Raw genomic sequence first — 15,364 nt, 5'->3', positions numbered from 1 at the left:
TCCGAATTATCAAACAAAGAAATAAATTATAGTATACATACATATATATAAGTATGTATAATACAAACAGTGCGTTTTGATATGATTTGTATAAAAAAAACGTTAATTCTTTTTCTCATTAGTCTTAAAACACTTTAAGAGAAACTTAACAAAACTTTGTCATTATGGTTTTTACTTTAGGCGAATAGCTGAACGTAAATGTTAAATATTTTTAAAATAAAGTTTGAATCAGACTGCGATTAGGATTTGTGCAGAGCGTCTGATATGAGCTTCCTCTTATTGTTAATTTGTTATATAAACGTTCTCAAATAGAGTTGCCATCTCACTAAAATAAAAATTTATATTAATTATTCATTATAGCCGTAAATCACTCACAAGTGTTGCCACATAAATTCTGTCTAAGTAAAAACATTCAAAACAAGAAATTAATCCACAAAACAAAGTGTGAAGCCGCCTCATTACAACAATGAAGATACCAAATATCCCAACAACTGCTTAGGCGGAGTTGAACTGATTACTCGTTAATTGTTTGATTGCTCGTTGAGCAGCTGTGGCTCAAACTTAAAATTTAGGCCTCAATAAATTATCGAATTATCTGGGTATAAGACCACAGACTTAAATTGTCGGCCTTGTTGTAAACCTTTTTTTTTTAACATATCTGGATGTCGGAATTTTTATAATCACCCGAAAGAAGGATCTCTGACATTTTCTTTTTTAAAATGATTTCATTCAAATGTTGGAGTAAGAAAGATGCTCACTTGAGCAAGAAAACGCGGGATCTGGTCGCAGGAGCATGGATGGAAATTTAGTAAATGAAGTGATTCGAAAAGTGTTCGTAATTTTAAGAGTGGTTTTTTAGTCTCCGGACCTATCATGTATGCGAAGATGCCTTTGAAGCTTCTTAAACATTTTTCTTTATTTTTTTATTATTTTAGTTACAATGCTTTATTATATTACTTGTTATTTCTTTTTCAATATTCCCATATTCGCCGCCACAAAAATTAAGTAATTAAGCATTGAATCCATTAAGTGGTCGCCTTAAGCAACAATTATGACAAAAAGTAAAATTAATAATGAAAAATGGGCACAAAAAAGCAACAAATAAGTAAAATAGTAAAAAAGCGATACCCGCTCGTAACCGGGTAACAAAAAGTGAGGTCGGCACAAACAGCCAAGGGCAGCGATTAAAGTTAGGCGTAGAGTTGCTGCACTGCAGCTCATCACCAACAACACTAAAAATGGGCCGCAATAGCATAGTGTAGGAAATTGTACGCTTAACAGCGCTGCTAATTGACATTTCACGCTAACATAACTGTCAAATCTGTAAGTAAATGAAGTGCGAAAAAGAGAAAAGTTAATGTCCTATGCCGCGAGCAATTTGAAAACGTTTATTTTCTTTTCTGTATTTCTATTTGTTTGCATTTTAAAGAAAGTGACAAACAATTATTGCTTTTAGTTTGCCGTTCTCCTCCAACTTAAGTATTTTGCATTTTTTCGCGCAAATTTTTTAGCTAGCTTTTGTCGTGAATGTTTTTGTTTTTTTACATTTTGCACTTCAACATTTTTAGTTCTATTCCTCTTCGCTGCACACATGTGTATAATATTTTTATCGTCACACCTTGCGCTTCATTTTTGTTTTCTGATAACTCAATTTGAATGCTTTAATTTTATTGTTTACATTTGCTACCAGTTACTGTTGCTGCTTGTGAATCACTTGACACACATTTTGACAACTATTTTCTTTTGTTTTTCTGTGACTGTCACGTATTGTCACCAAATCTGGTTATGGATTTAGTTTGTTGCCGCTCTATTGCAGCCGGTTTTGCGTCTTAATATAATAGCTTGTTCACACTAAAGGTAGTTCAAAGTGGTAGGGACGTTAAAAGCCACTTTCACTGACTTCGCAGTAAAAAGACTTTTTTTAAATTTCAAAACTCTTCCACATATTCATATTCAGTCCCCTGAAGCGATTTGGTACCCTAGTCTAGAGTAATCAGATAATATTTTAGTATATGTTGTGACTAATTTCAAAGTTCATAAAGACTTCTGAGAACACTTTTTGAATTAGGGAACATTTCTTATATAGCGGATATCATCGAAAGGCTAGCTGTATTAACCTCAAAGACGATATATTTCTATATAAATTTATCGAAATATTTATCGATTTTGACAAATACCTGCTTAAAAAGCTAAGTATATACATATGTACATAGGTGGGTATCGCAATGTATAAAAGAATGCATCCATAAGCTTTTCAAAATATACACCGATAGATATAGATGAATTACTCGATTGCGCTTTGTATCTATATTTTATTATATTTAGAATCCCACAACTCTGCGCTTATCACAAGAGCTCTTATTAATCGACTAGTTGACTAATCGGTTAATCGATCGGCAAAAGTGGTTTCAAGAAATAGTCTACTTCACTGAATCTACTAACCTTTTCCTTTCGACTTTCTCATCTGGCCGCTCTCATCTAACCATCATACTCCAAGCAAAAATACACCAATTTCACGCTTCTTCAAGATTGAATTTTCTGTTCTTATCAATTGTTGTCACAATCGATATATCAGTAATACGATTATACAATTGTTTAGACTTTTAAGCACAAACTTCTAACGATAAAATTGTATTCTAACGACTTTATCCCACAAATTTTTATGGCATATTTATCGATATCGATACTTTTACACCATCGAAATGTGCTTTTAATATTTTCTCCGCATATTTGTGCCGTTTGATCATAAATCCATAATATATCGACGCTACGTCGATATTAATGCTATTCGATATTTTTTTCACAACTTTTTTTTTCCGCTGACGATATCTTTTCGTTGTATTTATCGGAAGTTAATCGGCATATTTAATATTCACACTTTATATGCCTTTTTTTAAGCTTACTACATAAAACTCCTACACCACGGACAGTTGCTTTAATATTTTCACTCTATAATTTGTGTTTTGTCTTTCCTGTTTTTTTTTTCTTATATATTTTTTTTTTATTTTTTGCCATTTTTACATAAACAACCTCTCACCTGATTGTTGCATTGTTATTTTTATTAGAGTCTAGCATTTTTAATGCTTCATTAACCTGAAATCCACCAATTGTTCGCAAAAATGTTTAAAAGTATTTATGCACTCAATTACAATAGAAACGATTTATTCACTTATGGCTATGGATGTTTTATTTGAAAGCATTAGAAATGGTAATTTCTTTTGTCAATTGCTTTGGTGAATGCTTTCAGCTAAGTTGGCGAGTGGAAATATATATACACATGTACTCGTAAGTATGTATAAGCACATAATACCTGGAATGGATACTTTGATGAATGAGGAGAGAGTGAATGTGAGGAGTTTTCTAAAATTCAAAAATTAAAAAAAAAATGGAAGCTTACATAATTTAAAAATATAAAAGTTGATACTACTACTTGTAAATACAGCAACATGTTACTCAGGAATTTTATAGTATAGCCACCTTGCTGTGAGTGAATATAGGATTTTAAATATCAGTAATTCCTCTCTCTCCAATCTTCTCAAATGGGCAGTAGGGTCAAAAATGTGCTATTGGAATTACGGGTCGGAGGTGGCATGTTTTTTTTATTTTCCTGGTGCTGTTTAAAAATTTGTTTAATTAATTTTCTTTTAAGTTTTAGATTTTATTGTATTAAAAAAATATTTTTTTATATATTTTTGAATATTTTTATAAATTTTTACTTTTTTATCCCATTTTTTTTAATTTAATTTCCTGATGTTGTTTTAAAATTTTAAATTTAATTTTCGTTAATTTTTAGATTTTATTGTATTAAAAAAAAGCGTATTTTTTAATTGCAATTAAATTTTGAATTTTTTATCAAATTTGTTTTTTCTTTTTTTTTTTTTAATTACACTTTTTAGTTTTTAGTTTTGATTATTTAAAACAAAAAACATATAACTCATCACAAAACCGCGTATCAAAAAAACGCAAAACCGTGTATGTGAGGTTGCATAAATTATTTTCTAGCGAGTAAAAAGAGTATAAGGCAATCGCATTTCTGGGTAGTATGTTTCAGGACGAACGGATAAGGCTCGAGCCAAGAGCTTGTGTGAGCAAATCCAACTATTGGCAAAAAAAATGTCAGTTGCGCGGTTTTGCAGAACGACGATACTCGGTTTTGTACTTTAAACGAAGATATACTTTTTTAACTTTATTTCGAAAGACAGTAAAGAACTTTCAAGGTAGAATTGTCAATTGTGGTGAGTTGAAAAACAGTTTCCAGAATTGAACTGTATCTTTTCAATTCCATTTATTTCATTTATGTGTATTTTTCGCGGCCAAGGTGAACTCCTCTAAAACTTTTCTAATCTTAACATTGAACTAGCCCTCAATCCCTTTGACTGTCATTACCAAATGCATCATATCACCAACTCATCACACAACGGTGACTAACAGCTGTTCAATTCCAATTCCAACACTTGGCTCAGCTGTTGTCAATTTATCTGACAACTCGTGTTGCTGATAACATTCCAGCCGATATTGTATAACGAGCAAAAGTACACACATTTTGTTGGTATGCAACAAATTAATTTCTGTTGCCGGTTCTGTTTTGTGTTTTTAATGTGCTTTTGATTTTTTTTTATTAACTTGTTCATTTGCCTTTTTCGTTGTTGATTTTTTTGTGCGGAATATTTTGTTGACGCGCTCGTCAAATGCTGCGTTCAAAGCACTTATTGCATGACCTTGTCATTGCTTTGCTCGTTGAGTTATTGTTTATTTACTACACAAATATTGTTTAAATTTTTTTAACGACTATTTTTCTGTACAAAAATGATTAAATCACTCGACTATTTATTTACTAACTACATTTGCTACAAGTGTAAAGAATTTTTTAATTTTGTTAATTGAAAAATGTTAGAAAAGGCATAACCATTTACATGTAGATAATAAGCGTGTACTACAAACGAGTTTAATGGATTTTTGAGAAGGAAATGATAATGAATTCAAACGTTATTTTTTAAATTTTTGTATATTTTTTGTTACTGATTTTGTACTTCCAAAATTGCCAAGTGATTAGTGGCTTTTATTTATATTTTCGTTGATTTTGTTATGACTTAAATTTTTTAACTAAATCGGTTAATCTTTCCAGACCTTTGGCGATAATTAAATTATTATTTTAATTATGGGTGTGCTGTTTTTTAATATTTGCTCTTTTTGCTCATTAAGATTATGTATGTATATTTTCTTATCTTTTAAATTTTAGTTTAAAATTTTTATTGCGGTCATTGAATTATTTAATGCCTCTTGTCAAATGAAAAAATAATAAAAAACAGCGGAATTTTTTTAATTCAATACTTGAAAGCTTTGAAAACTCTAGAAATCTAATATTTTTACGAACTGGAAGCTCCGTAAATACTTACTTTTAAAAACACAGTGAGCAAATATTTACCTCGCTATATACGGTCAAAGCTCGCTTTTACTAGCACGTACGTAGTTTCCAATTCTCTTACAGGGGTATGTATTTGAAACAGTAATGACCAGACAGAGCTTTTACTATGCTTCTGTCCACATAGAGTGTATAATAAGCTTTAAAAAACTTCTGCTGCAGGATATGTTCTGATCTTGACTGATGTGAAATATATGTGGCCAAATTAGAGTAGCGAGGGCAGGAGAGGGCTTTTAGTCTATATATAAAAATGTATAGAATCTTTGAAATACGCTTATTTAAAGCTTTTTCTATATTACGTACAAACGGGTCCAAGCTAAAAGCTCTCTTTGACCTACACTGATCAAAAACTGTTATAATAGTGCAACCAAAGCATAGTCCGCAGGAGAAATTTACTTAAGCTTTCTAAGAAATATGAATTGACGCGATTCGCGTAAAAGACTCGTTCTGACTGCCACTTATTTATAGAGCCTTCTCAACAGGTCTAAAATAATCTAGAAAAATTTTAATTAGTTTGAATGTACCCCACTCAACTGAAATTATTTACTCAAAATAATTATGTATATATAACAAGTATTTTTTAGCAAAAAAAAAATGGAAGTCGGTTAAAAATGATTTCATTTAGGTTTTAGTTATGCTATTTTTAAGCGCTGAAAGCTATTTATTATTATTATAACACTACGTTAAACCCAGTAGCATTGAATAGATCCCTGCTCTAAAGCTCAGAGAAATCTCTAACAGCATCAGCAAATTAAAGCCAACAGTTAATGAAATTGAAGCCAATTCAAACAAAAAATTTAGCAAGCAATCAGTTTAATATTTTCAATCAAAACTTTGAAAAATTTTTATTCTTGATTAAATATAAGTTTTCGCGCTGCATATGTACTGTTAGAATTTATACATAAAACCGCTACCTATTAGACAACAAAGAACTTTACTGTAATGTCTTTTGCTATCTAATTTTACTTACATACATACATATGTACATATATACTGTATAGAATATCGATAGTAGTCGAGGTATGGCGAGTACATTTTCTTGGGTAGGTGTCAGCACTGACTCACTCAATTAAACACGCCCGCTATGCGTTTTTTCGTGTTCTGCTATGCTTTCTCAAATGATGAAATCTAATCGCGTGCAATTTATGACACACGTCAGCTGATTGGTATAACGTTCACCCTCTTAATTGCTAATTTGCATACAAGCATGTGTGTTAATAAATACATATGTACGTAGTATGTATGTAAGATGTTCCATAAGGTTTTGTTTGGTCATTAGCCGTTACAGTTACTCGGGTTACTTTAATTTGGCGTTGCTGTTATAGTGATTTTTGCACCTTGATAAGAGTTGTGTTGAAAAATTGTGTCAAGATTTAAACTGTTCTAGAATTATTTTGAATTTACATGTTTTGCTTAAATCATACAGATATTTATTTTTGATCTTATAATTTTAGACAAAGTCGTCTCAAAACGTACAAGGACAATTTTTAATTTATTAAATTAACAATCAATATAACAGCGCGCTGTTAAACATTTACCGAGCACTTTTCGATTAAAAATACATATTAAAATTAATGAGAAAAATATGTACAGCGCATAATTTAATTAACTGCCCTTTTTTGTCTATTCCTTCTGTTGCTATATTTTAAATTATGATTTATGTAAATACATTAATTTGCTACAATTACGGCGAATCTAAAACAAAAATCATTTTGCCACACGCAAAATAAATGATCTACGATTACCATTGATTAGCAAGCGTTACAATTTAAAGCTCGTACATTTTTTTGCTTAATATATTGTGTGGGAAACTATCATTTTTCATTTATTTATTTATCGTAATAATTTATGTGTTTTTTCGCCAACTATTTGGCATTTAGCTGGCGTAATTATTAGTTAATAAATCCACATAAAATTAATGAACTACTCGGTTGAGCTTACTGAAAGCTTACAAAAAAAAAAATCCACATCAATTACAGCTAATAATAGTTTAAAATATTGCAATAAGCACACACACATATACATACATACTATTATGTCACTAACATTTATGGCAGTGATTCCAACTACAACATGCTAATAGATTGTTACGTTCATTGAACTAAAATTAGAGGGCATATTTCAGACTAATATTTACTTGATAACTAATGTCTGAATGTTGCTGTGCAACGAAAAAATGGGTGGCTTCTGACAAATTTGTTGTTTATGAGAATACTAATTTGTTATGCATTAAAACTTACTTACTAAATTTTGATAACGAGCTAGATTACGAAGATTTGGAGCATATTTTATTTAAATATGTGATTAATGATATGTACTCTTTTTTCACTTAGTAATCTGTTATGTTTAGTTTTTGCGATGATTTCAGCGACTTGTTGACACATTTTAATACCTCTTAAGTTTCAATATACACACATAACGTTGGGTTAAAATACTCCTCTCTACTTTCACCAGCCTGGAAGAGGATGGATGGATATGCCACTCGCTTCCTGCTATCCTGATAGGAGGGCATGCAGAACGTCTCGGGGTTAGTCACAGCGCCTACTGCAGGAGTTGCCATGACGAAGAAGAGCCTCAATTCCTGCTATGTTCGGTATACGGCAGTTGCTAAGGTTCGTAGGCTCCACGAATTGGTTTAAGGAGTAGGGGTTTTTGGATCCAAGTGGTATCACAATGGGCCCTGATTGGGCCTAAGTGTGCTGGTGTTCTCTGGGCCTGGCAGCCACTTCAACCTACCCTCCTGCCTAAAGCCGATGCGTTTTTCTGTTTAAAAATTTCGAATCGTTAACATGGAAGACCCAAAAATGATGCTGTTTGTTCCATTTTGCTTTGCGAACTGAGCCCAAAGTAACACCTATTGGCAAGAGTTATTCTACGCTTAATTTCTAGGCTGACGTTGTTGGTGGTATTTATGCTGTGTCCTGCGTAAACAAAGTCCTGCACTACTTCAAATTTATAACTGCCCACAATGACGTGTGTCCCTAAAAGAGTGAACTCTTTGTATGTTGCCAGGAAGTAACAACATCTGTAACTTCTTTTTCTAAGCTGGAAAATGCTGCGCTTACGTCCTTAAGTTTCAAGAAAAATTCAACTTCTTTGAGAGTTAGTTCTGATATATTTTAGTCATTTATTATTGCCATATTATTAATGCTTTGTCTAATTTTAAAAATTTTATTAATGATATTCGTTTATTCTTCTCATTTCAGGTATGTACTGAATTGTTCAAATGACGTTGCCTAAGATAAACGAATTCGAAGACTATATTAAAGACAAGCACGTGTATGTACATATGTATGTATCTATTAAAAACACCTGCAATTTTTTTGTTTCGGGAGTTATTCGAAAACTTGGGTCCGGTAGGCGGCAGTCCCAGAGTGACTTAAAAATTTCCTACCTCTATATTTTTTGAAACGAAGAGATGCAGAAATGAGTTCCAATATACACTATACTTTTACTATTTACCCCATTGTAGGAGTATAGAACCTCTGATGCCTTCTCTACCCTTTTCTTTCCCCCAAGTACTTGATTTTATCAGAGATCGCCGAGCGAACACTTCCCACTGAGATGGTTTCGCACCCGTGCTTACCTGAGGATCTTACGATTGTCCCCGTAAGAACATTTTTAAAAGCATACTCTATGTCAAGAAAGTTACCCACAGTGTAGTATTTATATATGTCTAAATACTTTCTCTATCTGGTTTCGGATCGTGTGAATCGCGGGCTTGAACCAACAACTCTTAATGTATACTTATTGCATGTTAATAGGCAATGCCGAGGAATTCTGGTTCTTAGTCCAGATCAATCAGTTTCTCATGGTTAAGAGGAGAAATGAAGTGAGACTGATGGGCCTGACCTCCTTGGAAGGAATGTAACCTTCTTGCCAGCTGTCGGTATAAATGCGTTTATGGCGCAGAAGACTTCGCAGAAACCGAGTCGAGAATTCCTCACATACTACGTTTATACGCACAGAATAATCGACTTAATTGAAAGCGCATTGACACCGTAAACATTTCTTTCTAGTGTTTATACTTACGGCTTTATATCGGCATCAAAGTAACCGTCTTCAAAAGCAAACAAAATCAGCTGTTTTCATTAGACATTTTATAAGTTAACATAATGGAAAGTGATAAAAATCTAGTTTTATTCGGCATTATAAAATCGTGGCAAAGAAAAAGAACGATTATTATTAATCAAGCTTTTAAATACTGATGCGATTATTTGGAATTTGAGCGGAAACGCCTAACCTTCAATTCGCTTTGAGTGAGAGCGGTGTTTATACACTCTTTCTTACCTTGTTTATACCGACACATAAAGCGCTTTGACGTAATTCGCTGTGATTTAAAACGGATACATAAACTGAATTTCAAAGCGCGTTGAAATTGAAAAGTGTACTGACTCGAATTAGTTTTCAAATCGGTTTTTTATTTCTCACTGATGCCCGTCTTAAATTTTAATTATTATTAAAATAAATTTGAATTATTGTTCGCTTCTATTTCGGTGAACCGTGCAAAGTATTTGTTAAAGAAATATCGAATAATAAACAGCAAGTTTTGTTTACTTTTGAATACGGTTTCAGCGAGTGCGCTATAAAGACACAGGTATAAACTCTAGAAAGTAATATGTGTTCAGTAAAATCGGTTTTTTGTTAATGCGGTTCTTGCGTAGGTATAAACAAGGTATCTAACTGTCTGGAGAAATAGACTACCGATTTGAAATGGAGTGTGAACCAAAACACTTCGCTCTTTCAAAGCGAATTGAAATTCAGTTTATACATATGTTTTGAATCGCGGCGAAATGAATTAAAGCGACTTATGCATGCGTATAAACGTAGTATTAGTCTGCTATTTCAGATTTATACATTTCTTGTCCTGTTTTCTAAATTTCATAAGCCGAGCGTAAGTTAATTCTGCGGACTCTATTAACTTGACATTCCACCTGAGAGCTCCACTGTCATTGGAGGTACATCCTTCAGTCCTTGCAAAAACTTAATAACAGAGATCTCAATTTGTGATCTCAGGCTTCGAAAGTTGTGCTAATTGTAAGAACATTGTTCGGAGAGAACTTAGATGACATGTGGTTTGAAAAGAAGTTATAATCAATAACCTGCCGAAGAGATAAACAACCTGCCGGCGAAGAAAAAACCGTAAACATATTTTCGTGGTCGACTGTGTTTGCAGGTGTGATAGTGTGTAAATTCCCCAAAGAGTTTTTGTGGAAGGATACTGAAGTGACAGTCCTTGACCAATCCGTGGCCAAGTACAAATCTGTGTTTACGCGTCTTTCTTCGCCGAAGTTTTACTTAAGCGTCTTCTTTCGTAAAAAATATTTTTTTGCGTCTTTTTTCGCCGACAAAACACTAGCGCGCCTTTATTCGTGTGTAGTGACGATATATTAAAGTATGATCAGCTATTAAAAGCGCCTTTCTTTTTTCAGAAAATCGGTTTCGAAAAATTATTTAAATTACATACATACATACATACATACATACGTTGTAACTGCGCCTAGCATGCTTCTTGTTAACAACAAAAGCTCAAATTTCGTGCTTATTGAAGCTTAGTAATTATTTTGGGATTAACACCTATTGTGCCCCACGTGTGAAAAAAACACAACTAAACTTGATCAAATTTTAGTAGAATCGCACGTTTCTACTCGTGTTTAGCTGTTATACCATAAATATGAACGATATTCCTAACTTTTTGTTAATTTTTTTTTTATTGGATAGACTTATTCTTTTTTGTTACCATTCTTTTTCTTAAATTTCAAGCAATTAGCAATTCCCTTGCCTACCAAGTGATTTATTCTTTATAACTAATTTTTCCATAATTTTTTTTTTGTAATTCTTATTTAGTTCTTTGTTCATTTAATAAGCCACCTTGAAATTCTAGTTATTGTTTAAATTGGCGGCTAACAAACCAATCAGTGTGGAAGAAATATGAGTGCTAAGCAAGAAAAAAAAAACAAAGTACTTTAGAAAAGCTCTTTTTCTATGCTTTTTTCTGCATTTCGTTATACCAATCTGTAAATCACCAGCAATAATGTTTGGGGAATTGCGGTCAGAACAAAGTGCCAAGTTTAGACATTCCAATCAGCCACTGACTGCTTCGAGCGTAGAATTATATACATACATACATACACACTACATATATGTTTGTACATATATACATATACATATGTAGGCATTAGATCAGTGAATTTTAAGAAGCCGTGTAGTACATTGCAGTGCTGAGCTTACGCTTTAGCAATTTTTAATTTGCTGATTAATCGGCAGCCATATAGTAAGCTTAATACATACATACATATGTACATATGTTTGTGTGTTAAGTATTTCAACGCAAGTGCTCACTTTTGGTATTCAAACTTTGTTTATGCTTTCGCTTTATGGCCTTGCGTATATCGATTGCCATTCTGTGGTCACTTTCTTTTGCGGTTAAATTTACTATTTGATGTTGATTTAATGCGTAGGTTTCTCCTAATTTAACTAAGACAGTTTTACTTTCCTCTATCATATGGAATTTAAATAAGTGCTGCTAAACGTTTAATTTTTGCTTATTTTTCGCGCATTCAGTTTTATTTACAATAAAAACAAAACAGAAAAATAGTAATATTTTAAGTTAGCGAAATTGTATGGAGTTTCAAGGACTTTTGCGTGTCCGAGCCTGAGGTCTCTCCACGGCTGGATTATATTTTTCCTGGCCACACTGCCCGAAATTTACCGTAAATATTAACAGGTGGAAAATTTAACATTATTTCCAGAGATTTTGACAGTGCTTCCGTGACGAGTATGGCAGCCGTCCTCTGCACTCGTTCCACGTTGGAGGGGTCTTATCACAACTGTTTATATCCAGTGTATTATATGTGGTTTTATTACCAATTTTTCGCCTAAAGTCGTCTTACAGACACACAGGGCTATATTGACCTTTGCGGGAGCGGACTTCAATATTTCGCTTCCAGTCAAGTCGCTTTGTCTAGAAACCACGAATTATATTGGGATCATTTAGATACCTACGAAAGCCATTCTAAAAAAAAAAAACTGACTGCTAATCGAAACTCACATTAGATCTACATGACAGTCTTCAATGACTTAAGAGGCTAACACCGCTATTTTCGGTTCAAAAGTTGAACTAAAGTGGTCGTATGACTACAAGCTTACGAGTTGTTGCAGCACTTTGCAAGCGAGTTCTACTCTACAACTCAATATGAACCGTCACTGTGAATATATTCGTTGATAGTCAGAGTCATTAACGTGTACATACATCGGAATTATAACATTTATTATATTATGATACAGCCGCCGAAATATTTCTGAAAATTTGGAATTAAGTAAAAAAAAACAAATTTTCTTAATACATTTTTGTTCCAAGATATTTGTTTCGAAAAATCACCTCAAATCATAGAAGAATTTAAGCTTAAAGATATGCATAAAAATGTTTAAAAAATTAATAACGGAATCAAAATAATACGATTTTGGGAGGTATTTTCAAGTCAATTTGGCTCACGTAATTTTTAATATTTTTCCGAAATATTTTGGCGGCTGTTTTATAAAAAAACAAGTGTTATAATTCCGATGGGAAAATGGTAACTCTTTTTGGCGAGGCACCCTAGCGTATCTACATATATATGTATACTCCAGCATTAACAAAAAGCTTAAGTAAATATACCGTGACAGCTTGTGTTTAGAATTCTTAAGACATGACTTCATCTATTTGCTCTACAGCTGTTTGCTTTTGGCTTCTCGCAGCGAAATCAAGCAGATGAAGTATTAAATTTCTTCGAATTCGCGAGAGTTTCGTTAATTTAATTTTATTTATTACACGTTTGCGCAGTTGAGTTTATGGGTTTTTTGATCATATTACAGCTATAGGGTTGAATATTTAATAACAGCACCAAACTGTTCAAAACAGTAGTCAACAGAAAAAAAAAATTATAAATTTTAATTAGTTTTCTCTTTATTTCCAAAAAATGCATTTTTATGTTCGCATTTTCGATCTAAAAAATTTATTAATGATTTAATAACAATATTACTTTAACTAATCACAACTACCTTATTAAAAATTTTGCAAGTCATTTACTTATCGTGTTATTTGAAAATAATACTGCCCTTCAGTAGTGCAGCGCTTTTAATAAAACTCAAAAACTACCGCCGCGGCCGCTGCCTCAGACGATAATCCAATTGCACACATTACGCCCAAGCAACAGCAGCACAACAATAAATCACACGTGCAAGGCTAGCAGCAACATAGGCGCGTCTAAGCAAGTTGGTTTTTTTACCTTAGCTTTTACCTACATATAATTTATTTATTTTTTTTATTTTTTTTATTTTTTTTTTTTTTACTTATAGTCCACAATCAGATCAGCTGCAGTAGCAACAGCGGCAATTTTTCACCATTTTTCTAACTAAATCAATCAAAACAAATTGCAATCAAAATCAATTGACAGCATAAATGTAAATGTTTGTGTGTATGCGTTCGCACATTTCAGCGGCAGGCTGTTGAGTTATGAACAAAAAATACGCAGATGATGTTTATGATGCGTGTAGACGATGATGTGGTGGTTGACGACATATGAGACACCTTGTCTATGTAGTGCATATAGTAATTGTGCGAGGCCCCACAGGAAGTCAAAAACCAAATTGGAAATTGTGTGGTTTTTGATCTTCACAAGTTTCTTTGGTCTATGTGCTTCTAACAATTTGGAGCACATTGAAGAATAGGTTGATAGCTCGAGTTTTTTTGTTTCGTTTTAACAGAAAGCCGCCAGCATGAACCCCACATTTGCCAGGAGTCTGTGAACTTATCCAACTCTGGAGTTTAACTTCGACCCAACTTAAAAGTAACACGATTGTTTCCCATCTCTAGCCTCTCAATGTTTCTCATTCGTTTGTTGATTGAAGTATTTATTCAGTTTTTGACGATAGGCTTTGGTGGCCAAGATTTAAAGTGATAAGTATAATGGGACGAGGGCTGACGGCATAAATAGATCAGTAAAGCCATTAAGTGTTGTCATAAAATCATGGACAATGGCGCTCCAGTGGACAACGAAAGCAAGGGCGCCCCCACAAAGAAAATGGAAGGAACAAGTGCAGAAGGACCTGTCTGCACTCGGTATGGACAAATGGCGCAAATTCGCAGATGAGCGAGGCAATTGGAGAAGCTTTTTGTTCTCGGTCCAGGCCGGCAAACGGTTGTAGTGCCAAATAAGAAGTAGAAGACAATCTTAAGAGAAGGTCAAATCTGGTATCGAAGCTCCGGCAGGCAGCTCGTTTCCATGACGTGTTCTGAAGAAGTTGTATAGATAAAATATTAATAGCGGAAGGGCTGCAATATGAGAGCCGTTAATTTCTTAAGACATCGTAGAGTGAGCCCATACGCAGCGATACCTTTTCCGCTCGACCCATTCCAGCTATCGAACTGGAGATCGCTCTTTTGACATGTGACAATCATAGTTTTTTCTCATAAGCATTTGTAGCGCAAACAACAAACATTCAATTGATGATTGTAATGGCGGCAAAGAACAAAGCAAACTTGCAAGAAGACAGTAGTGAGAAAATTGCAAAAAAAAACAACGAATATTGAAAAAGTACGAAGGCACGCAAATGGACGCGATAGTCTCAACAAATCTGTCAACGGGCAGTAAAATACGTCAATTGCATCAAAAGTAACAATTTATTTGCGTGTTCATGGTGGCATGACAAACACATATAACGGGTGATTTTTTTGAGGTTAGGATTTTCATGCATTAGTATTTGACAGATCACGTGGGATTTCAGACATGGTGTCAAAGAGAAAGATGCTCAGTATGCTTTGACATTTCTTCATGAATAGACTTACTAACGAGCAACGCTTGCAAATCATTGAATTTTATTACCAAAATCAGTGTTCGGTTCGAAATGTGTTTCGCAAACCCAATTGCTGCGAACGGCGACGAATCGACATTTCACGGTCTT

Source organism: Rhagoletis pomonella, unplaced genomic scaffold, assembly GCF_013731165.1.
Source record: "Rhagoletis pomonella isolate Grant_MI unplaced genomic scaffold, Rhpom_1.0 Rhpom_scaffold_00005, whole genome shotgun sequence".
Lineage (NCBI taxonomy): Eukaryota > Metazoa > Arthropoda > Insecta > Diptera > Tephritidae > Rhagoletis > Rhagoletis pomonella.
The sequence above is the reverse complement of the archived record's forward strand: the minus strand, read 5'-3'. Positions refer to the sequence as shown.